The following is a 20,553-nucleotide window of genomic DNA, read 5'->3' on the forward strand; positions in this document are numbered from 1 at the left end:
CCAGGCTGCAGAAACACATAGAGACAGCTTACCTGAACAAGGAGGAGCTAACGGCCACTAGACTGATAGCTGGGAAGCCAGCATGGGACTGACTCAGGCCCCCCTGAATATGGGTCTCAGTCAGAAGGACTGAGCAGTCTAAAGGGACCTCAGACAGTGGAGCCAGGATGTATCCCTGGTGCACAAAAGGACAAAAAACACATCCCCCATGGAGGGATAACTGCCTTAATCTAGAAATAGGAGAGAAGCCCTAGTCCCTACTTTATATGACCTGTCAGACCTACATGACCCCACCTGGATGGCATTCCCCTACATATGGAATTGGGGTGGGGGGATGGGAGGGGAGGGTGTTTAGAGTGCATGTGAGAGGGCAGAGAGGGTAAAAAGGAGTGAAGGAGGGAGGGAGGAAGGGAGGGAGTGAGGGAGAGAGGGAGAGAGGGAGAGGGAACTGGGATTGACATGTAAAATAATAAATTAAATTTAAAAAAAAAGCTTTGACTCCAAAATTTAAGTTCAAGGACAAGTTACTGGGGAAAAGGATTTCTATTTTTGTTACCACAGAAAATGAAAAGATGTGGATTCCTTCCAGACTAATGTGGTTTGATCAAGCCAGACTGCCTGAAACAGAGTACCAGGTGATCCTACATCAAAACAGCTGGACAACTACAGACTACAGCCTTACAGACTACAGCCTGACAGACTACAGCCAGGATTTCTGAATCTTCTTCGAATCCCCCATGACAGCGCCCCTTACCAGCAGGAAGTAGTTTGGAAAGAACAACGTCCAAATTCCCAAATATTATCTATAAATGTTTGAAAAAAAAATAAAGATAGCATGGGCCACAATTGGGGCCTATGGCGGGCCACAATTGGGGCCTATGGCGGGCCACAATTGGGGCCTATGGCGGCCCACGCCTTTAATCCTAGCACTCTGGAGGAAGAGGCAGTCGGATCTCTTTGGAGTTTGAGGCTCCAAAGCTACACAAAGAAACTCTATCTTGAACCGCCCCCCCAAAAAAAAGATAGAGATACAGCTCCATGGTAGGGTGCTGACCTAGGGTACACAAGCCCTAAGTGTGATCCCTAGCACTAAAGGAAAGAGAGACAGAGACAGAGAGAGAACAAAGGAATCCAGGATTTTTCACTTTCCATTGGCAAGCCCAAGGTGATCATTGACCTAAGCAGAATTAAAAGCTCCCTGTGGCTTCCCAGAACTGTAGACACTTGCTGGCTCCTCCAGGAGCCCCTGGGATCTCTTCAGGAAAGTTTAACCCTCAGAGGCAGCAGCAGACAGATGTCCTCTGGGTAAAGCATTTTACCAAGAAGTGACATGTCTCTTTCCAACTCTAACTACTGCCTAGCTCCAAGAAGCAAGTCCACTAAGGCTGGGCACAGTGGTGAGCACCTGTAATCCCAACACTAGGGAGGCAGAAATAAGAAGAGAACGAGGAGTTCAAGATCAGCCCAGGATGCATTGGGACACTCTCAAAAACAAAAGGGAGGAAGGAGCCCAGAGTATGTGATAGTGAATGTGAGCAAAGTACAACGTTAGCGATACACATGTATGAAAATGGCGTAATGGCGTAATAAAACCCATTACTTTGTAAACTAACTAAAAATGAAACAATTAGGTTTTGTTTTGTTTTGTTTTTTTAAAGTATACCCAGGGGGAAAAGTGTCTTAAGAGCAAGGTCAAAATGACACACATGCTCCCGAGACTGCAGGTGCCCTTCAGAAACAGGCATCCGATCTACATCTGCACACACGTGGTCTCATAGAAAATGGGTACCCCGCCCCCACCACAGTGCTCTTTACACAGCTGGGTTAAATGTTAATATTCATAAAATCAGAGGTGGATACAGCCTTCAGAACCACAGGCCAAGGCTCATCCTCTGCAGGACACCCACAGTGAGATTCAGTTGGAACACTCTCCACTGATGACCCTCAGGGAAGCCCACATCTCCTGACAGTCCTAGCGCTGGTGTGGGTCTCTACTGTCTTCCTCCCAAGGAGAGACTGTTTCCAAGGCACTTGGGAACCACAAGACCACAGAGAGGAGACACCATGGCTTCCCTTCCAGAAGCTTAGGAGCTTCCAGTTTGGAGCCACTGACCCGAGATCTATGGAACCGAAAGTGATGCAAGCAGCTAGTATTTAAGAGTGTGTGCTAAAGCCCAGCACACGCCAAGGGCTTACAGGGCTCAGTTAACACAGCATCCAGCCCTCAGATCTCCTTTGCACACTATTACTGACTGCCCTTCTATGTATAAAGGAAGAAGGCCTCTGCACTCTGGGGCACTGGCTTGGTACAGGAAAGATGGGAGTAAACTATGCATGAAACCCAAGGTTTGGGGCTATGCATGCAAGAGTACCTGAGCTTGAATCCCTAACATCCATGTGAATGAAAGGCTGGGCACTACAGTGTGTGATGTAATTCCAGTGATGGGGACTGGGGTGGGGGAGACAAGAGGATCACAGGGTTTGTTGGCCAACCAGTCTAGCCAGTCCACAAGCTCCAAGCTCAGAGAGACCCTGATTCAGAAAGGCAGTTACTTGGCGTGGTGGTATGCTCCTTTAATCCCAGCACTTGGGAAGCAGAGGCAGGTGGGTCTCTGTGAGTTCAAGGCCAGCCTGGTCTACAGAGCGAGTTCTAAGACAGCCAGGGCTACACAGAGAAACCTTGTCTGGGCTTGAGGGGAGAATAATGCAGAGAGCAACAAGGAAGACAGGCAGACAAACACAGACAGACAGACAGACAGACAGACAGATGGAAAATAGGCAGGCAGGCAGACAGACAGACACACACACACACACACACACACACACACAAAACTACACTCAATTAAAAAAAAAAAGGAACAGGATTCTACACTGTTCTGTTCAGCAGCATAATCTAACAATAACAACAAAAGCTCATATCAAAGCCTAACATATAAAAAACAAAGCCACTCTAGTGAAAGGCTGAAAGTGATACCTATGATTCCTTTGAAGAAGGACCACCCCCTCAAAGGCAATGATTCTCAACCTTCCTAGTGCTGTGACCCTTTAATACAGTCCCTCATGCTGTGGTGACCCCCAACCATAAAATTCTTTCGTTGTTACTCCATAGCTGTAATTTTGCTGCTGTGGTGGATCATCATGTAAATAATCTGACATGCAGGGTCTCTGACCCCAAAGGGTTGAGAGCCACTGCTAATGGACTCAGAAGATTTGCTCACTGCTGTGCTGGCAGCTTTTGAAGAGGACACATGATATACTGCAGTTGCTGAATGAACCAGTGTTTACGTAGGTTTTCTGCCCTCTAGGATCTTACTCCTCACATGTATTAGCTCAAGGGCTAGGAATGTGGCTCAGTTGGTAAAGTGCTTGTCCACCATGCTGGAGGCCCTAGGTTCGAGGCCAAGTACCACACAAATCAGGCAAGATGGCCCATGCCTATAAACTGAACACTTAGGAGGCAGAGGCATATGGGTCAGTTCAAGGTCATACTTGGCTATAGAAAGAGGTAGAGGCCAGCCTGGGCTACAAGGGAATCAGTCTCAAAAACAAGCCTTTAGTTCCAGCATTTGAGAGGAGAGGTATGGAAATCTCTGAGTTTGAGGCCAGCCTGGTCTACAGAGCAAGTTCCAGAATAGCATAGGCTATGCAGAGACCCTTTCTCAACAAAACAAAAACAAAGAACAACAAAACCATGGATGAGCTCAATTAACCCTCCTTATCCCCATTCTACAGATAAGAAAATTGAGGCATGATGCCTAAGTGGCTTTCCCAAAGTCACATAGGTGAATTAAAATTCAAACTCCAGGATTTAGACTACTTCATTAACCATACAGAACTGATTGCTCTTTGCCAGATCTCAAGAGAAAGACCTGAGGCTACAGGATTCATTTAAGGACAAATAACACCTAATGGTAGAGCCTACTTTCTACTGGCAACAAGTTTTCTACTTCTGGAATGCTTTTTATTTCTCTCTTCTTCCAATCCTGCCTAGAGCACATAACAGGAGGCCACTTTGAAGGAGGATGCTTGGAGTGCTGGTGCACCTGGCAGGAAGACAGGATGGTGGTACCCACTGCATAGCTAGCAAGAAAGCACAGAAACAAGATATAGGATCCCCTGAAACTAGAATTGCAGACAGTTAACAGCCACCCATTCTGGATAGGGAACCCAAGTCAGATCCTCTGCAAGATTTGCAAGTGCACTGAACAGCTGAGCCATATCTTTCCAACCTTACTGTTGTACTATGGGATAATCATTCCATACCTGTGAATATATATTACTCTCACTGGCTGATAATAAAGCTGATTTGGCCTATAGCAAGGCAGAATAAGGCTAGGCAGGATAAAAACCAAACTGAAAATATAGACAGGAAGAGGGGTGGAATAAAACAGAGATGCAAACAGCCACTAGGGAAGCAAGATGCTAGAGGATAGGTAAAGCCATGAGCTTTACATAATCTATATGTAGCAAAATATAGAAATAAATGGGGGTGGAGGAGGCAGTAGTGGTACCTGCCTTTAATCCCAGCACTCTGGGAGGCAAAGGCAATCAGATCTCTGTGAGCTCAAGACCTGTCTGGTCTACAGAGTGAGTTCCAGGACAGCCAGGCTGCTCAATCCAGACCAGTTGAATGATAGTGATCATGGCCAATTGGAAGCTAGTGGTGATTTTTTTGGACAGCACAGATCTATAGCTTTCAAGTCTGATTGTTAAACACACATAGTGCCTCCCTCCACTGAAAATGGGGGAAATATGGCTCACAGTAATAGCTGCCTTTTGTTTTAAAGATTCATTTTATTGTTTATGTGTATGTACATGCCTCTCTCTTTTTCTCGCCCCCGTGTGTGTGTGTGTGTGTGTGTGTGTGTGTGTGTGTGTGCGCGCGCATGTGTATAATTGTAAACAGAGGTCCCCAGAAGCCAGAGATGGGCATGGAATCCCTTGAAGCTGTAGTTACAGGTGGTTGTGAACAACCCAATGAGAGTGCTGGGAACCAGTCCTTTGTCTTCTTCAAGAGCAATAAACACTCTTAATTGCTGAGCCATTTAGAGCCATTTCTCCAGGCCCCTCCCCTCTCCTTTTTTCTTTTTTCTTGTAGCCCAGGCTGGCTTGAACTTCTGATTTTCCTTCTTTCACTTCTTGAGAACAAGGATTATAGGTGTGGGCTTGTTCCCATGCATACCAAGCAAGCAAACACTCTACAAACTGAGCCACATTCTCAAACCCCAAAGTCAGAGGATTTCTGAACATCAAGAATTTGCTGCTGAGCCAAACTCCTTATTTTACAACATTAAACCCTGTCAGGTGAACTGCAGGCTTAAAAGATAACAGCTCTGGTGTAGATCTGATTAAGTTCTGGGACAGGAACAAGACTGGGAGGATGTTTTGTTTTGTTTTTGTTTTTCCAGACAGGGTTTCTCTGTGGCTTTGAAGGCTGTGCTGGAACTAGCTCTTATAGACCAGGCTGGTTTCGAACTCACAGAGATCCTCCTGCCTCTGCCTCCCAAGTACTGGGATTAAAGACATGTGCCACCACCGCCGGGCAGGAGGATGGGTTTTATACCAAGTAGAAAGACTGGGAACCCCATCATGTACAGGGCCACAGGGGGTGGGTGCTTGCACGCCAGTTCCCATGAGATACCCACAGCCAATGACCCTTACATGACTCTTAAACAGCAAGGACCAGTGACAAGATCACCCATGAGCACCAGCAGACAGGAAGCCCATCAGCTCAGAGTCCCGGGACCCCAAATAGCCACAAAAGAAAAACTACCTAAGACGTATAAAATACACACTAATAAGCTAGAGGAGGTGGCACAAGCCTATCATCCCAGAACTTGGGAGATGCAGGCTAGGAAGGATCTGGAGGGTCAAGAGGGTCAAGGTCATCCTTCCCTGAGTAGCAAGTTCCAGGCCAACCTGGCTACAGGTGCCTATTGAGACACACTGAAGCTGTTTCTAAAGGCATTTCCCAGCTCATTCTGGTGCTGCTTCTGTTTGGACAGAGACTACACTAAACTGTCTTGCAAATATTAAAATTATCTCCTTGTTTTATTTTATGTGTATGTGTGTGCCTGGTGCCACATTAGTGCCTGGTGCCTTTCGAGGCCAGAAGAAAGTGTTGAATCCCCTGGAGCGGAGCTGTAGTTACATAGTTGTGAGCTGCCATGTGGGTGCTGAGAATCGAACCCAGGTCAAGAACAGCCAGTGCTCTTAACTGGTAAACCAACTTCTTCAGCCCCAAATACCTCTTTCTGGGGAAAGAGTAATTCTCAGAACCTTATAGGTTGGCACAGGAAAATTGTGAGTTCTGGACTAACCTGGGATATAGATGTGTGTATAGTGTGTGTGTGTGTGTGTGTGTGTGTGTGTGTGTGTGCTGTCTCAAAACTAACAAAAAAGGTGAAATAAGTCAGATTAAGAACAGATATGTCTTCTCTAATTTGTGGATTTTGGATTTTATATAGGTATAAATCATTTACATATATGACATGAATAGAAGCAAAACTGCTTAGAACCTGTGGGTCATGACCACTTTGGGTCCCATGTCAGCTGTCCTGCATATCAGATACCTACATTACAATTCATAACAGTAGCAAAATTACAGTTATGAAGTAGCAACAAAATAATTTTAGGGTTGGGGGTCACCATAACATGAAGAACTGTATCGAAGGGCCACTACATTAGGAAGGTTAAGAACCACTGGTCTACAAGAAGAAAAGGGAAAGGAAGGCAGAGTACCTGACATATTTGCATGAAAATGCCTTTACGAAACCCATCACTATGCACAATGAATATGTGCCAATAAAAGATAATAATAATTTAAAAAAAAAAACACTTAAAATGCAATGTGCCTTATCCCCTAGGAGTCCTCCCACCCAGGATTCCATTCACTAAAGTGAAATTACCCCTTTGCTCATGCATTACCATACCCAATCACTTGATACTTTTTGATGGCTCTATCAAACAATGTGAAATAGGTCTCTATAATACAAAAATCATCAATACTCCTCCTAGCACTGAGAATCACTGGTATTTTTTGTTATTTTCCTGACATCCATACTTTTCTTTTTCTTTTTTCTTTTTCTTTTTCTTTTTTTACATCCATACTTTAAATAGACACCCTTCTCTGGTATTAGAGCACAAACAACTGACTATTGTCTGCTTTCCCCAACAGTCTCAAGAGACCCTTAAGAATGGTAAATTGTGGGCTTGGAGAGATGGCTTAGAGATTTGAACTCAGGACCTCTGGAAGAGCAGCCAGTGCTCTTACCTCTGAGCCATCTCTCCAGCCCCATAATAAATATTTTTTTTTAAAAATGGCAAATCTATCACATGTACCCCTACACCCAAGAACTTGGCTTCTAAGTGGGAAGGGAAGAGAGGAAAGATCAGATGGATGGCAGATGAATGGATTTCAGGGAATCCTGCCAGAGGTTAAAGGACTAAAGGATGGCCCACAGCAACCTGGGAAGCTGCACCAACAGTAGCCATGCATGTCAAGCCAGCCCGAGGTTGACGAGGCTTCCTTCCAGTTCCTTCTTCCAGACAATCCAGTCCAAAAGAGGAAAGACCCCCATTCTAAGCTCCCCTGGTGGTAGGAAGCCTTCTTTCCTTACCTTGTTCATACAGTAGGATACTACAGGTCTTAAAGCAAAGGCTAAAAGAACTTTGGCCCTGGACATGGCTGCACTGAGAGTTTGAAAAGCACAGGGTATGAATTATTTGTGGCACCTGTTCTGATGGACTTACACTCTAAGGGCCTCTGCAGAGGAGCCTAGAATCTGGATGCTTAGGAAAGGAAGCCATGAACCTGTCCCCCACTGCTACTGGAAATGGCAAGCCAGGGAGTATGGAGGCTCTAGGCTTTGAAGTGAGGTTTCTGTTGAAAACAGCATTAGAGAACTCACTGCTGACAGGTCCCAACTTGCTGTGCGTGGGCTGCAGAACACACACTACCACACAGAGGAGACAGGGTCATATGTGCTTCTTAAGCTGCCATGGTGCTTCCTATGTGTTAAAACCCTACCCCAACCAAGGGACTGCAGACCGCTTAACTGTGTGAAAAGTAAGTGGACTAGGTAATCCTAGACAAGATGTAGCTATGCCAATAATCCATGGGAGCACAGAAGAACAGAGTCCAGACATGGAAAGTGGAGTATTTTAAAGCATCTGATGAACACTGACAAAGTTACTGTATTTTCAACAAGTGCATGATAAAAACTATTATCAAAAAGACAAGGGCACCGGGCTGTGGTGGCGCACACCTTTAATCCCACCACTCCGGAGGCAGAGATAGGTGGGTCTCTGTGAGTTTGAGGCCAGCCTGGTCTACAAGAGCTAGTTCCAGGACAGCTTCCAAAGTCACAGAGAAACCCTGTCTCAAAAAACTAAAAAAAGACTAGGGCCAGCAAGCTGGCTCTGCAGGCAAAAGCACTTGCCACCAAGCCTGAAACCTGAGTTTGATCCCCAGGACCTACCTACACAGTGGAAGGAAAACTGACTCCTGAAAGCTATTCTAACATCCACACAAGTACCATGGTACACACGTATCCCTCCACACACACCCCATCTCCCCAGATACTTGGATGTGCACTCACGCATACACACAATAGACGAACGGACAGATGGACTGATGGATGGACTCACAGACAGACAGGCAGGCAGGCAGGCAGGCAGCTTGGGAGCTGAGAAGACGGCTCAGTTAGTAAAATGGTTGCCTTGCAAGAATGAGGACCTGAGTTTGATCCCTACCCCAGAAAGTGGGATCCTATAATCCAGTGCAGAAATGGTTGAGATAGGTAGATCCCTGGCATTTGCTGGCAGGCCAGCCTAGCTGAACTGGTGACCTCCACGTTCAGCAAAAGACTATTTCAAAAAACAAGATGTGGCCGGACAGTGGTGGCACACACCTTTAATCCCATTGGGAGGCAGAGGCAGATGGATCTCTGTGAGTTCAAGGCCAGCCTGGTCTACAAATCAAGTTAAAGACAGGCTCCAAAGCCACACAAAGAAACCCTGTCTCGAAAAAAGAAAAAAAAAAAAAAAACAAAAAACAAAAAGATGGAGGGGGCCAAAGAGTTAGCTCTGCAGTTAAAACCACTTGTTGCTCTTGAAGAGGACCCAGGTTCAATTCCCAGCATATAGGACCTTCTTCTGTCCTCTTAAGGCACCAGGTTCCCAGGTGCTGCACAAACATACATACAGATAAAACACCCAGACACATAAAATAATAAAACAAATCTTTAAAAAACAAACAAACAAACAAACAAAAAAGATTGCAAAGTAGAAAAGAAGATACCCAGTGTGGACTTCTGGCTCCATATTCACAGGCATACACAGATGTACACATCCATGAACACATTCACAGAGAAAGGAGGGGGACAAGGAAGGGGAATATATGGTGGTGTAGAACAGTCCCGATCCATAAGCATGGTCTATAGGGCACATCACAATCAGGTGTTCAAGTGCCACTGGGCTTTCATCAGTCTCTCAGGCACCTTCAGTGCACACCTATCCTCACCCATAACCTGCCCTTAGACCCGCATGCCCATTCTTACCCTTAGGTTCCTTGGCCTACCACCTCCAGCCAATGCCTCTGAGAAAGTCCTTCTTCTAACCCTCTTCACCCTCTACTCTGGCATCCTTGCTAAACTCCCTGTCCTGAAACCCAGATCACATACCTCTTCTCCCAGGGATGGAGAGATGCCTCTGTGATTAAGAACATTTTCTGCTCTTCCAGAAGATCTGGGTTTGATTCCCAGAATCCACATGGCAGTTCACAACCATCCATAGTTCCAGTTCCAGGGGATCCAGTGCCTCTTTTGACCTCCATGGACACTAGGCATGCAGGCGGTGCACATACATACATGCAGGCAAAAACACTCATACACATAAATAAATCTAATATATACGTTCACTTCTTCCCAGCTACTTACCCCCTGCCTCCTCTTCATTCTCACAACACTTGGTGAATCCTTCTTGGCACTGAGCATATATAGAGAAATCACCTCTTCCATGCTTGCCTCCCACACACAACTGTCAGCTCCCCAAGAGCTGGAAAGTATTCTGTTCCTATCCCCAGTATATCCCTTCACTATTTTAAATAACATTTGCCACATGCAACGCTGAGAATTCTGTATCACTTCTTTAACCCTTTCCACCTCACAGAGGTTATGATGCTTTTGACAAGCAAAGTCTAGAAGCATTAGGTCATACACCTGAGGTCACTCAGCTAGAGCAGGGTCCGAGAACAGGAACCCAGGCAGCCACTGGCCTTACATAGTTTATTAAATAATAACAAGAGTTATTAAATAAAAACATAATCACAACTGTCTTCTTATCTGACACTCCTGAAGAAAAAGAATGAGTAACATGAGGGCTGGGAACAGAGCTCAACTATAGTTGCTTATCTAGTACAATGAAGTCTCATGTACCATCCCCAACACCACATAAACTAGGCACAGTGAAGTACACCTGTAATCCCAGCCCTCACAAGCAGGAAGATCAGAAGTTCAAGGTCATCTTTGGCTACTGTGAGTGTTTGAGGCCAGCCTGGGCTATATCAGCCCTGTCTCAAAAAAAAAAAAAAAAAAAGAATTAATGAAATTCTGAAAATATTTTTGAAAAATCACGAAACAGAAATGACCCCAAACACTATTTGGAAAGTAATAAAACAGTGTAACTTATATAAAACAAACAAACCAAAGACATATTAACCACTCATCCTATTGCTGGCTTCTGTTTTGTTTGTTGGGTTTGGTTTATTATTTATTTGTTTGTTTTTTGGGGGGCAGGGTTTCTCTGTGTAATAGCTCTCTCACTGTCCTGGAACACTTTTTGTAGGCCAGGCTGGCCTTGAATTCACAGAGATCTACCTCCTGAGTGTTGGGATTACAGGCTAGCAACATCTCGGTCTGGCTTCTGCTTTGTTTTTATAGAAACCATGTCTACATGTCTTTCTCCCTGATCTCACAGATAGAGATTGAGATTTTACTCAAGTATTGCTTAAGATGATTACATAGAAAACACTATGCTGGGCACCTGTAGTGGTTTGAATAGGTATCCCTAGACTTATGTGTTTGAGTGCTTGGCCCATAGATAGTGGCACTACTAGGAGGTGTGGCCGTGTTGGAAGAAGTGTGTCACTGTGGAAGCAGGCTTAGAGGTCTCATACGCTCAAGCTATGCCCAGTGTAGTTCACAGTTGCTTCTGCTGCCCTTGTCCAGCACTATGTCTGCCTGCATGACACCCACCATGATGATAATGAACTAAACCTCTGAAACCATAAGCCAGCCCCAATTGAATGTTTTCCTTTATAAGAGTTGCTGTGGTCATGGTGTCTCTTCACAGCAATGAAAACCCTAAGACAGCACCCTTCAAAAAAGGAAAATTTAAACTCATAGTGACCCAAGAGGTACAGGCTACAGCAGGCTTACAGGAGAGAGATGATGGAGGGAGGGAAGGAGGAAGGGAGAGGAGCATCCCTCTGCTACCCTTTCTGTGGCACTTTGCTCTCACCCTTGGGGCCCATTGAACTGCTGGCTGTCTCCTGCTCAGCATTCCCTCTTCCTTCCCCCATGGGACACCCTCTTCCCTTCTCATCCCGTTCCATACAAATCTCCATGGGGAACAACCATGTCAGATGGTTGTTCACACTTTTCATAATATAGGTTCATCTCGAGGAACCAGAACTATTTGTTTATTTTTAATTTCTCAGCATTTACCACAGGACCTGGAATACAGAAGCAGTTTGGCTGGAGATTGAATTAAGTCAGTTGCTTTCAGCATATCAGAAACACACACACACATAAACACACACACACCCACACACACACACACACACACACACACACACATTTGAGCTCAAAATCAACAAAGCTTAAAGAAAACCCCAGTCTGACAGTAAAGAGTTTGTGGTTTCAGGCTTCTGATCATGTCAAACATGAGCCATGTAATGAGAGGACGGTAAAGATAATTTCTGATAGTTCTAGAATGGGATAAAGGGAAAGAGTTGATTAAGGGAGGTTCCTGGCTATGAAAGATGAAGGTCTCTTCAGTGAGATTATGGGAGAGATGGTTAGAGGTTGTGGTGGTTTGAATGAGACTGTCCCCCATAATCTCAGGCACTTGGTCTCCAGTTGGTGATGCTGTTTGGGGAGGTAGAGGTGGTGTGGCCTTGCTGGAGGAAGTATATCACTGGGGTAGGATTTGAGAGTAAAAAGCCTTGCCTGCTTCCAGCCTTCTGTTTCCTACTCGTGGTTCCAATTATGAGCTCCCAGCTTCCTGCTCCTGTTGCCATGCCTGCAGCCTGCTGCCATGGTTTCCAGCCATGATGAACTCTTACTCATCTAAAACTCGTAAGTCCAAATAAGGTTATGGTGTTTTACTATAGTAATAGAAACAGGCTCCGGCACCTGGATGCATGGGAAGTCCTGAGAACTATACAGCCACTCAAAAAGTAGAGTGGGATTTTAGGAAATGGTTTCACTTATAGAAATTTGGTTACTGTTTGTCACAGGAATGTGTTGACCATGTACATCTTCTCTCTCTCTCTCTCTCTCTCTCTCTCTCTCTCTCTTTATCTATCTATCTATCTATCTATCTTGTTCTCTCTCTCTCTTTCTCTCTCCTCATCCCCCCCCACACACAAGATGCTCATCTGGCATCAATGATGACCCAACATGCAGTTCTGCAGAGAGCTGCAATCCTGCATGGCAAGTTAGCACCCATTGATAGTGTGGTCTCCCAAAGGAAATGAACATCTTGGTCAAGCTCCACAACAAACATCAGACTTATAGCTCATCACTCTCCCATCAGCCACCTCAGTGGCTCCCTCTACTGAGTCACAGGACAGTGCCTCAGCAAGGTTCAGAGATGGCTCTGTTTTAATTACATATAAGCCAGGTCTGTGAAGTGGAAAGGGTAAAGGCTTCACTCTTGGCTTTCATGGGAGATCCATAGTCACCTCCTGGCTGCAGCCCTATCCCCCAATCTATCTGCACAGGACCTCACAGCCAGCCTAACTCTAGCCTCAACTTCACCCAGGTGAGAGACAGGAAGCAGTGCTAACAGCCAGTCTCTAGAACATAACACTGTCACCTGTCTATACAAAAGCAATGCTGCACTTAAAGAACACAAAGAGCCAATAGACAGTCCAAACACTCCCAAAATACTGGAAGTGGGATGTAAGTACTACCTTTGTGTAAAGTGGGCATTATCACCTTCCCGGTTCCAGCCAGCATTAGTCACCCTTGCAGAGGAAGTGCTTTGACAAAGGAGATAAGACCTTCCACATCATAATAAGGAGTGAAAGAATGACAGGGAGAGACAGAGTGGGCACGCGTGCATTTATACAAGAGCTTGTAACCATCATTTTCAAACTAAATTGTATATGGGATAAATAAGCTAAGATATAAGAATGTATTTGAACACAAATGTGTCAAGCACATTATAACTCACAGGCATTAAAAAGAAAACAAACAAACCGAACCCTAAAGGCAGGTGGTGGGGGAGCACATGCCTCTAATCCCAGCACTTGGGACAGCCTGATCTACAGAGTGAATTCCGGAGCAGCTTAAACAAACAAACAAAAAAATTGTGTTGGGGAGACACAGGGTTCATCCATGTCCTACAACTGAATATGGAGACCAGGCTGGCCTTGAGCTCTACTGGGATTAAAGGTGTGTGCCACCACCATGCCTGGTGATTTGGAAAATATTTTAATTATGTGGATGTTAGGGAGGAGATTATTGTTTGTTAAAGCAGTGCCATGGAGGCCAGAGGAAAGTGTCAGGTCCCCTAGAGCTGGAGTTATATGCAGGAGTGAGTTGCCCCATGTGGGTGCTGGAAACTAAACTCAGGTCCTCTGCAAGCGCACTATGCGTTCTTAATTAGTATGCTATCTCTCAGCACCTCAATAGACTATTTTTAGTCATTTACTTGAGTGCTTGGCTTTGTTTTTGAGATAAGGTCTCACTATGTATGTAGCCCTAACTGGTCTGGAAGTTCTTGGCCTTAAACTCACAGAGATCCACCTGCTTCTGCTTCCTGAGTGCTGGGATTAAAGGTGTGCACCCTGGCGTGTGTGTGTGTGTGTGTGTGTGTGTGTGTGTGTGTACATGAATGTGCATGCTACAGTGCACAGATGAAGGCAGAAAGACAACTTACAGAAGTTAGTTCTCTCCTTACACCCTGTGGGTCCTAAAGACTGAACTCAGGGCAGGCTTGGTGGCAAGCATTTTACCTAATGAGACATCCATCATCATTGTTGTCGTCATCATCATTTAGGTATTCTCCCTGCATGTGTGTCATCACAGCGTTTACAGGCCAGAAGAGGGTGTAGAATCTCCTGGAACTGGAGTTACAAACTATTGTGATGTGCCATGAATGTACTGGAAACTTAACAAGGGTCCTTTGGAAGAACAGCCAGTGCTCTTAACCATTAAGCCATCTCTTCACCCCCAAGAAATTATTTTTTAAAGCTCATGTCTCAGAAGAGAATTTCATACTTTGACACATTTGTCAGACATTTTACAATAAGAGGAGGGAAAAGGGTGTCTGCACAAGCGCGTAAGCAGGAAACTATGCTCACCTGTGAGTGTGAACAGAGCAGAGGGCTTGTCCCAGGGGACACAGCAGAACTTCACTCTTCATTTCACTGCTCCTCCTCCCTGTTTTCCACACTCACATACTATTTCTTTTCTGTTTGCTTTGTTGATATAGGTCTTGCTGTGTAGCCCAGGCTAGCCTCAAACTTGCCATCCTCCAGCCTCAACCTCCTAAGTGTTGAGATTATAAATGTACACCATCATGCCTCACTCAAATGTACATTATTCTATAATAAGAAAGAAAATTAGCTATTCTATAAGATTTTATATGGAAAATGTAAGGACTCCAATCCTACTTTAACCGCCCAGGGAGGTGGGGGGGGGGAATCTAAAAGGAAAAATGCAAATTTTTGGTTAGATGATGGGTAACTTGTTGTCCTCTCTGAACTGAACTTGATAGAATTTCACAGGTATAAAACAGAGATATCTTGAAAAGGAAACAGTGCAGGGGGGGGGGGGGCAAGCAGCAATGGATGAGTCAAGGCTTTGTGTAGTCCAGCCAGCTAGCTCTACCCTTCACTCTTGGTGACAGGCCTCCAGCCTCCAGCCACTGGCCTCTTTCCCACTTTCAGTCTGCCATTCTCTGAACCACTTCTGATTACTTTCCACTTTCTCTCCACACAGCGGGAGCTGATGGAATTATTAATAAACATGACTAGAGGAAGCAGGTCCAAATCCCATCATGTCTGTGCCAGATTATGTCAGGAATTTGCAGAAACATGTTTGTAAATGTTTAATGAAATCCCGCAGCCAAGCAGTGTGCCTACATGCCTGAGTTGCCTTATTCTAGGCCCAGCATCCTCCCTGGGTATAGATATCTGAGGGAGATGTCAGTCCCAGAGTAAACCAAGTTTGAAAAACTGCACCTAACAAGGCCATAAGTAATAACATCGGGTCTGAATGCCCAGGGCAGTAACAGACCAAGGTAATGAACCTGAATTGACTCTGAGAAACCACAGACACACTGAAACCATCTTGATTAGAAAGGCTCCTGCAACAAAAGGCCCACTCAACTGAAATCTAATCTGTGTTAATTAACGCCCCCAGAATGAAAAAACATCTTTATCAGCCTGTGGTTCCTGGCTCAAGCTCTCCCACAAACCTGGCTCCTGGATGGAGCAGGCTGTGGTCTTTCTGAGAGGTGGGGATGCCCAAGTGTAGTGGGGTGGAGCCTGACACTCTGGCCAAACCAAGGGAAAGAGCCAGGTGATGCTGGTGGGTTCTTGGACCTCCATGCTGCTCTCCCCAGAACCCTCTGAGACTAGAATACCACCACTGACAAGGCCCCTCCACTATCCAAGGGTAGAACCCACACTCCCTCTCACGCCCTCCTGTTCTCTTGGCTTCCCTCTATCTGGAGCCAATGCTTTCAGTCCCTTCACTCAAGGTCTGAAACTTGTCTCCTTCTGACCAGATCTGACTTGTCTCCTTCACTAGTGCACAGTCTCAAGATCCACCAGCCCCAAGGAAGCCCATTCCAAGCATTAGGCACCAACACAAGCACAGGCACCCAGGAAATAGAAATGAGCCAAGAAGTTATCAACGCTCTAGGTTCCAAATGCCCCAGTCCTCATTTCCTGAGATCTGAGTGCCTGGCACCATGGGAGTGAGGGTGAGGGCCAGCTAGACCCTCAAGGTGAGGGGTTGGAGTGGAGGAGACATGCACCCCAAAAGGAAGGAAATGGGTGCTACAATCAGTGAGAAGATGAGGGAAGAATTCCCTGGGGGATTCTAGGAATGCTGTTCAGTCACATGGAGCCCTGTGTCACCAGCAAAAGCAGGTGCGACCTACAAACTCAGGAGAGCAGGTGCAAAGGGAGCCCACAGCTCAAGGGGCTACTCCCCACCCCCCAGCAGAAGGCTTCCTCCCACTGGAGAGGCACTTAAATAATAAATATCAACAACAATGGCTGGTAACAGTGACACCCAGGGCTGAGACCTCCCAAAGCCTGGGGGCAACTTAATCCCCAACATCCAGATGCGGGCACTGAGGAACTCAGGGCCTGGTCAAGGATGGAGAAGCAGCTCTTAACTCCAGTACCCTGCCAGCTCCCTGAACTCACACCCGTTCTCAAACTTCCAGCCCCCATGGCCTTGGACTGACCTCCAGAGTACAGACCCAGCCAGTAGCTGCCCCTCCATCCCCCCCAAACAGGCCACTGTCCCTGTGCCCTCAGGATCCTGGCCTGAAGGACATCTTCTGAACTGTCCCTTCTCATTTTCTGGGTACAGTTGCCTCCCCCACCAAACATAAAGCACTCAAGTTTTAGGAAAATTGAGTCATGCAGAAAACCTTTCTCACTGAGGTTCCCAAACCACCCAATTCCCAAAGCCACTCACTAGGACTACCGAGGAGGATCCAGATAAAAGGACAGAATCCCAGCAGCTTGGCTGGAAAGGCTGCAGAAGGCGCCCCAGCTTCTTAAGGCAGTCCCTACATAGTGAGGGGCTCTTCAGATGCCAAATGTCAGGGGAGAAGCACACCTGTGTCTCACACCTGCGCTGGCCCCAAACAGGCACTGAGCCTCAGCTTCCTACCAGGCAGCCAGAGCTCCAGAGCGGTTACAGTTACAGCCACAGGCAACCGGAGAATGGAGAAGTGGCCCAGAAAAGAGGCCCCACACCCACGTCCGGCCACACCCGGTGGGGACATCTGCAGCTGTTATTCTGCCCAGCACAGCATCTTCCCTGGAAGGGGTCAGGTGCTGTTTCAGCCTTGGTCCTCCAACCCTCCCTGGCATCATCACAGAAGGCCAGCTGCTGAGCAGAGCCAGGAGGAAAAGCCACGGCGTCCCTGCTGCACCGTCCTGGGCCAGGGTGGCAAGTCTACAAGTTTCTCAGTCAGCCCTGACATCCAAATAAGATTCTGCCATTATTAGCTATTTAACTTGGGCAGTCTAAGTTAAGTAACCTCAGTGTCAGCTTTGCCAGACGCATATTGAGGACAGTAACATCCACCTCACTGCCATGGTGTTACAGGCGGAAGCAGGGCAGGAAGGTCTACTGTAGGACAGGCACTCATGAGAGTGTTCTAGTTGGGCAAAAGCACCAGGCAGAAAGAATGCACCAGGGAGAAACCTGACCAACACCACCCCTACTGCACAAAGGAATGAGGGGGAGGGGGCAGGAAAGTTAACCTGTACTCTGTCTTATCTCCCAAACAGGAGCAGTGGGACTGAGCCCCAACTCTGCTTCCTCACCTAAGCTGCACAGACCTGGAAACAATGTCAGGCCTGCATCCCAGCCTGACCCCTTTTGCAGGGTGTGACCTTGGACAGGAGTGAGCCACCATTGCTTTTTGCTTTGTTTGTTTGTTTTACTCTTAAATGGACACTGCCAAAGGACCCAGCTAAGGGGCTACTGTGAGGCTGTTTGCTGAAAGACCTCTGGAGATGGATAGGGAGGGCAGGAAGTGCCTGCGATCCCAACTGTGGTTACCGCTTTCACACAGCACTCACCTCCCCAAATACTCACAAAGCCTCTCTCCTTGCAGACTCAAGTTCTACCAGTGAGCACAGGCACCTTGCTGTGGCCTAACAATTGTGTTTGTGAGGATGCTTCTGGCATTCTAGACTGCACAACACCCAGGAGCAGTAAAACAAACAACCACATGACCAAAACTGTGGGCTAGCCATGGGCACTGTGGAAATTTGAGTGGCACTAGGTAAAGAGAAATGGCTGGCTGGCTCCCCCCACCCTGGACAATCAAAGTGAATGCTCAGTCTGTGAGGTGGGTGAGGAGAGGCAGGGGAAACCACTATGGCCTTTGAAGACACCTGGAGACAGCATTCTTACCCCCACCTCACCCCACCCCCAATGCCTATCCAGGTCTGAAGGCCTTATTCCCAGCCCAGCCTCCCAGGAGGGGACTGAGCCATCAGCTTCATCTTGTACAACAAGGGGTGACAGGCACAGAAAAATCGAGGATCAAGCACCCAACCAAGCAGCCATATTTTGTATTTCCCAGAGTTCAGCACCTTTTATTTTTAGAGGCATGTGTTCCAGTTTGGTGAGGTACCTGTAGATATCTCATACCTTGTTTAATTTAAGACTTTTTCTTTCATCTGTGATAGTGGAGGTAAAGTTAGGGTTTTTCTTACCCACCATGCATGCTAAGCACTAAATTTAACTCCGAAGACACTTAACTGCCCCACTTCGGGATTGCAGAGACCCGCGCACATGTTTCTGAATGTCAGAGCTCTACCCTGGAACATTGGGGAACTGTCCTTGACTATAGGGCACCGAGTTACAGCACCAATACCGCAATCAGCTGAGGACAAGAAGGGGGACAAATGGTTGCACCTAGTGGCCTAAATCTTGACCATTTCTCCTTGGGGAGATAGGAGAGCTGTTGGTACAGCCAACCAGAATGTCCAGGGTGTGGCCACAGGTGTCCAATTCTAGGAGCCCTGGTGTCTGACAGAGAGTGTCCACAGGAATAGGGACATTGTGACATCTGATTGGCAGCTGTTCCACATTTGAACAAAAGAATTAATGACACGGCCTTCCGCTCAGTGCTCTGCTTTCCCAGTTACAAGGCTCTGCAGGTTGATTTTGGTTGTTTTCGGTCTTTTCCAGACAGGGAGACAGGCTTTCTCTGTGTAGCCCTGACTTTCCTGGAACTTGTTCTAAAGACCATGCTATCCTCGAACCCAGAGACCCACCTGCCTCTGTCTCACAAGTGCTGGGATTAAAGGTGTGTGCCACCACTGCCTGGCATTTGTTTGTTTTTCAAAACATGCTCTTATGTAGACTAGACTGTCCCTGGCCTTGCTATGTAGCTAAGGATGACCCTGAACTTCTGATTCTCCTGCCTCCCAAGCACAGGCCTGCAACAGCACACCAGTTTATATAGTCCAGGACTGAACCCAAGACATTATAAACACAAGCACGCCTTTGACCCACTGAGCCACCTCCCCAGCCCAGCACTCCTTCTTTCAGAAAAATTTATTTATTCATATGTATGTGTATGTGCCTGTGTGAGTTCAGGGAACCATGTGTGTGCAGGGAGGTAAGCCTGGGCTCTGTACAAAGTAGCAAATGCCCTTACCACAGAGCCACTTCTCCAGCCCCAGCCCAGCACTATTTCCAAGTTTCCGTTAGACAAGACAGGCGCTGTTACCACTTCTACCTCACCCATATGCTGTGGCATATGTGAAATGTTTCCAGCCGGGCATTTGTGGCGCATACCTTTAATCCCAGCACTCAGGAGGCAGAGGCAGGTGGATCTCTGTGAGTTTGAGGCCAGCCTGGTCTACAGAGTTAGTCCAGGCCAGCCTCCAAAGCCACAGAGAAACCCTGTCTCAAAAGCCCAAACCAAAAGAAAAAAAGAAATGTTTCCATTTATGTGTGTGGGGGGGGTGGGGGGATAACACTCAATTGTATGTAGATGTCACATGTTGTTTATCTATTCATCTTGGACCCTTTTCATCTCTGGGCTACTGCAACTGCTGCAAGAGAACCAGTGTACAACTACCTGAGCCCTGCTCTCAATTCCTTTGAGCCTATACCTAGAGGTGGAATTGATGGATCACATGATGATTCAGTTTAGACGCCTGAAGAACCCCTGCTGTTTTCTATAGCAGCTGCCCTACTTTATAATCCTGCAGTGAAACATGCCCTGAGTGTACTCAAATCCCAGGAAACAGCCTTTCTCTTGCACCCCAGGCTATCTACAAACTGTTGTGACCTCAAACTGCACTACGTAGCCTAGGCTAGCTTCAATTTACAGTAATACTTCTGCCTCAGCTCCAGAGTACTGGGAATGCAGGCACAAGCCAACAGCATCTTTAGTTCTTTTTCTGCCTCTTTTTTTTCCACCTGAAAAACAATGACATTATGGTAACAACAGTTACTTCACAGAGCAGTTGTGAGAAAGTCCACACAAAAGCAGGGGGTGCGTTGCCTGCTTGTCACCTGCTATTCTTTCAAACACATAGGAAAG

General features: G+C 46.5%; 1 protein-coding gene across 8 annotated transcripts in view; it reads right to left on the bottom strand.

Moving 5' to 3' along the window:
- Positions 1 to 20,553, bottom strand: part of Plekha7 (pleckstrin homology domain containing A7) — a 181,824-nt gene that overhangs the window by 121,524 nt on the left and 39,747 nt on the right. The window contains exon 1 of one of the 8 annotated variants that reach the window (XM_051192756.1): positions 16,950 to 17,011. The exons of the other annotated variants lie outside the window; for them this stretch is intronic. The gene's annotated coding sequence lies outside the window, so the exon portion shown is untranslated. Of the gene's footprint in view, positions 1 to 16,949; positions 17,012 to 20,553 lie in introns of those variants that run through there. 8 annotated transcript variants of the gene reach the window in all.

This window comes from Phodopus roborovskii, unplaced genomic scaffold (assembly GCF_943737965.1).
Source record: "Phodopus roborovskii unplaced genomic scaffold, PHOROB, whole genome shotgun sequence".
In the NCBI taxonomy this organism is placed as follows: domain Eukaryota; kingdom Metazoa; phylum Chordata; class Mammalia; order Rodentia; family Cricetidae; genus Phodopus; species Phodopus roborovskii.